A 4,734-nucleotide genomic window follows, 5' to 3' on the forward strand; every position below is an offset into this window, starting at 1 on the left:
AGCGAAGTGGTGCTGGCTCCTACTCTGGGGGTCTTTAAGACAAGGCTTGACAATCACCTTGCTGCGGTCATTTGACCCCAGTACCTTTTCCGGCCATGGCAGGGGGTTGGACTCAATGATCTGCTCAGGTCCCTTCTGACCCTACTAACTATGAAACTATGAAACTATAACTTAGTAGAGTGAGTGAGAATGATGGAGTAACACTACAGCTAATGAATTTTTTATCATTTGAAATAACTTTGCCAAATTTTTGAGAATTTCAAGGAACTTTTAAAAGAATGAACCACCGACAGATTGTTTCTTTTCTTTTTTTTCTTTTTTTAATAAGTTCTGGTTAGCTCATAGGACATAGTTCCTTTCCATCAACCCACACTCTAACCAAGAAAATTACAGGACAGTAGCTTGTCATAAAACATTTACAGAGAAGGCATTATCTCTTAAAGAGAACAAAATAACAAACTAAAAAGGAAAATGAATATATTAGGAAACTCCAAATAGACCTGAAGCTTAAATCATTATGGTTACAGTGGGGGAAAAAAAGAGAAAAAAAGGCTGATAGAGAGAAAACTAAAAATGAAATTTAAAAATCTTAAGTTTCACTAAAAACCATTTTAAAAGCTTTTTATGAAATGTTTAAATTTATGGCCTGTTTATAGAAAACGTTTTGAATAGGAAAATATGACTAGTTCTACATATAGCTTATTCTTACTATGCAGCATTTTCTAGGGATTTGGACATTATCTCATTTGGTAAACAAATAACAGTGTTAAAAGTGGGCATTTTTCTGTTTATCTTATTTACTATACTTCTATATTTGTACTATAGTATCTAATAATAATAGTGGAAGTTATGTTTTAATATGATTTTCTTCCTGTTTCATTTACAGCCTGATTTTGGCCTGCACTGCCAAAACTCCCTCAGATGGAGATTTAGCATGTGGAACATTATCTTACCCTAAGAGTGGAATGAACAAATGGCAATCTTGTGTACCATACTGTATGAAGGGCAGGAGTTTCCATCGCAGAGTGGCATTGGTGTTTTTCTGCCAGCCTTCTCAATCAGGCACTAGTTGGTTTCATCTGGATGAGGCCTGGCAAATGTCAAAGGCTCACATGCCTAAGTCTTGCATAGGTAAGCAAGCTTGAAAAATTCACCGAATTAGCTTTCTGTTAATAAGTTTTCATTCTGCAAAATTTTCATATATTGTCAGTTGTTAGACTTATACTTGAATCACACAGACAGTATGAAGATACAATTTCTAATTATCATCTGAGCTGAAAAAAGATTGTTTTGATTTTTTACCTTCAGCTAGAGTATGTTGTCTTTCAGGTCCAAATTCTGATGTCATTTATACTCAATTACATCTAAGTCAATAGAGCTACACTCCTGCAATTCCTGAATAACTGGCCTGAGAAATTATTCCAAGTTGTTGGTTTACTTTGTGCGCTTATGTGTGCATACATATAAAACTATTTTTATTGACAGGATTCTTGGAGACTCAAACATACCCATTTGCCTGGTTCCCTTGAACCTTAGGGATCTGGAGCAGGGATTTATAAAATCCCAGATCTGTAGCCACTCAACTCAACAAAGCCTCAGATCCTGTTCTGACCTGCTACAATACCAACCCTCAGACCAGACAATAAAATCCCTCTGGTTGTCACCTACAGCCTACAGCTTGAACATACCATTAATGCCTCAAACCCATCCTAGAAAAACAATGACTGTCTCAGGGTTACAGCTGGGGGGACAAACCTGTCCTGGCTTACAGACAGCCCCCCCCCACCATCTAACAAGGACTATTAGGCAACAGGCAACTGTATTTACTTGAATCCAAGATGAGGTTCCCCATTCGACATTCCCAGCCCATGCTGTTCCCCCACCTCTGCTTACCTTCTCATTGTGGCTCTGGCTGGGCTTCTGGCTGGAGCCCTGCTTTGGTCTGAAGCATGAAGTCCATACTGCCTCTGGCCTACACTTGGCCATTCTGCATGGCCAACTGGAGGCTGCAGACAGCATGTGCTTTGCTGTCTGTGCTCTATGTCCCAGGCCAGTACATGACCCCAGCCAGAGCTGGAGCTGGAGCCACTATAAGAAGCAGGCAGCAGCAATGTAGGAGGCAGGATGGAGGGAAAAGGGCACAGGTAAAGGAGATCGGCACTGTGGGGATAGTGAGGGAGTGAGACAGGTGCTGGGGTGTTCAGGAATCAGGGGGCAAAGGTGGGAGAGGGGACCAAGCAGGGGTTGGGGGGAGATAGGTGTCAGGGGGTGCACGCATTGGGGGCAGGATGGCACTTGCAGCAGGTACCAGGGTGTGTAGGCAATATGGGGGAGGGCAGGTATGGGGTAATGGAGGGAGCAGGCAGCAGGGGAAACAGGTGGCAAGGAGCAGGGGTCAGGCCACTTGACTCCCCTGCTGCCTTCCCTTCCCTCCCCACTGCCTGCCTCCCTGCTGCTGCTTGCCCTGCCCTAGTAGTGTGTGGTGGGGAGCGACTCTCCAAAACTTAGATTCCAGACATGGAAAATTATAAGAAATGTATAGATTTTCTCTGTATATAATCCAATTATTGGGGGTCATTTTAAATTCAGTCTCATATTGGATACAGGTAAATATGATAACTCTATCAGGCCTTGCCACAGATCCAGATGCAAGCTGTGCTTCCTTATCAGTACAGGGTGTGTCATCCCTGGACCAAATAACATGGATTAAACATCCAAGGATTGAAACATTCACCTGTATCTCTACCAACATCACCTGCTTATAGTGCCCGTCTGCTATCTATGTTGGGCAGAATCCTACCTGTAAGAATGAATGAATATTGATCTGACACAGAAAGACACACAAACCTGTGGCAAAACACTTTAACTACACTAGATATTCTGTCATTTTATTCCTTAACTATTTTTAGACAGAAACACTTTTAAAAATGAACTTGAATGCAGAATTGCAGAACAAAAACTCATCCACAGACAGGATTGTCTTAAATATGGTCTAAACAAGGACTGTGGAGTCTTGTTGCATTACCTGGCTTAGCTTTTGTAACCCCTTTATCTCTATAGCTTTAATACTTGTTTGCGTCCCCCAGCACTACCCACCGCCCTTTCCTTGGTTTCTAAGATCTCAGAGTCATAAAATCTCATGCATCCTTGATTTAGTCTGTAAGGTACATTTCTACCCTGGCTCCTGCCTGACTTCAGATTACTATGGCTAATTATCTCCCTGTATGTGGGGGAAGGCCATGCTGGAACAGCTGTTTTGATAAGTTTCAATATGTATATGAGTATTTGTGGATGAATGGTATTCAGGCCAGTTTGTACTGAAAACTTTGGGAACTGATTTGAGAAAGATTTTTCATGCTGAGAGAGAATATGGTTCACTAAATAGAGTTATGGAGGATTCCAAGGGGGCAAGAAAAAGAAAAAGGGCCAGATTGTGTTTGGCTTAGCTCAAATGCACGATGGAGGCAGAAATGTCATTGATCAATTCTTTTGCTGGTGCTCCCTTATGAAGCACTGTACTGAGTACAGGAGGTGCCAGGGCTACAGAATAAGGGAAGTAGTGTAAGATTTTTGGAAAAAACATATCCAAACTGCATCATCTGTGTCCTTTAGAGCCTAGATAGAGATTGCCTGAAGCCTATTTTGGAGCGCTTGCTGGACTGGTGGGTCCAGCTTAAATGGATTTGTGTTTGTGTGTAGAGGGAGGGGGAGAAGGGGTCTAAAGTATCTTGTTAGGGCCTGGAGATATAAGAGGCAATTAATTAATTTGATCTGTAGATAGATTAATTTTGGCTGTCAAAATTAAATTTTACTATGTAATGATACACACTTGTTGGTTGGGTAGGACAATGTTATACCCTATTGCAAGTCTGTTGTAAATACTTGCAGATTAAGAAAGTTTGGCTGATTTCCTTTCAAAAGCTCAAGACAAGCAAGATCCATTCTGTTGAATAGACCCCTCTGTCATCACTAAGCCTATGATTTGTTACCAGGAGTGGCAGCATGCTACTTAGGCTGTACAGTTGTCTGCGTAACCCGGGCACACCCAACTATGTGCTCCCCACTCCAAATAGAGATAGCTGGCTAGGCAGAGGTGCTGTGAGAGGGATCTGTAAAATACTGGCCAGTTCCTTTTATTCCCTACTGAGTCAGCCAGGACCAGGAATAGCTTAACTATATACAAATGTATTCATGTTTACAGGGAACCTTAAAAAGATAGCTGTTAATATACAGCTGATACAGATACTTACAGATTTATAAGAAAGTATTGGTAAGCATGTGCAACAACAGCAGGTAAATATAGCTAGGCAGATAAACACAGGTATCAGGGAAGAACAATAACAACAATTAGATTCAAATAAACATCAACTTGCTGACATAACCCAAGTCACACTGGAGGATAACATATATGCATCTCTCTTTCTCTCTCTCTCTATATAACTATTTACAAAATGGGAAATGTAAGTCTTCCCACCTACCCACGTTGCCAAGACTATTGGGCACTCTCCTAGGGTGCAAACTCTGGCACCCGCCTAGGGGGAGGGGAGTCTTAGTACCTCCTCAGCCCCAGATGAGCTGACCTGGTCCCTGATCCCTCAGGACCCCCCTTTCAGGGCTTCCTCCTCTGTGGGGACCCATTCTCTGGGTACTCACGGATCTGGGGAGGAAGCTGGGAAGGCTCCTGGAGCTGCAGGTGCCTTGGTGGGGCCTTCCGTCATTTATTGGGGCTTGGGC

The sequence above is a fragment of the Gavialis gangeticus genome, unplaced genomic scaffold, assembly GCF_001723915.1.
Source record: "Gavialis gangeticus isolate Ggan-Ray unplaced genomic scaffold, GavGan_comp1, whole genome shotgun sequence".
Lineage (NCBI taxonomy): Eukaryota > Metazoa > Chordata > Crocodylia > Gavialidae > Gavialis > Gavialis gangeticus.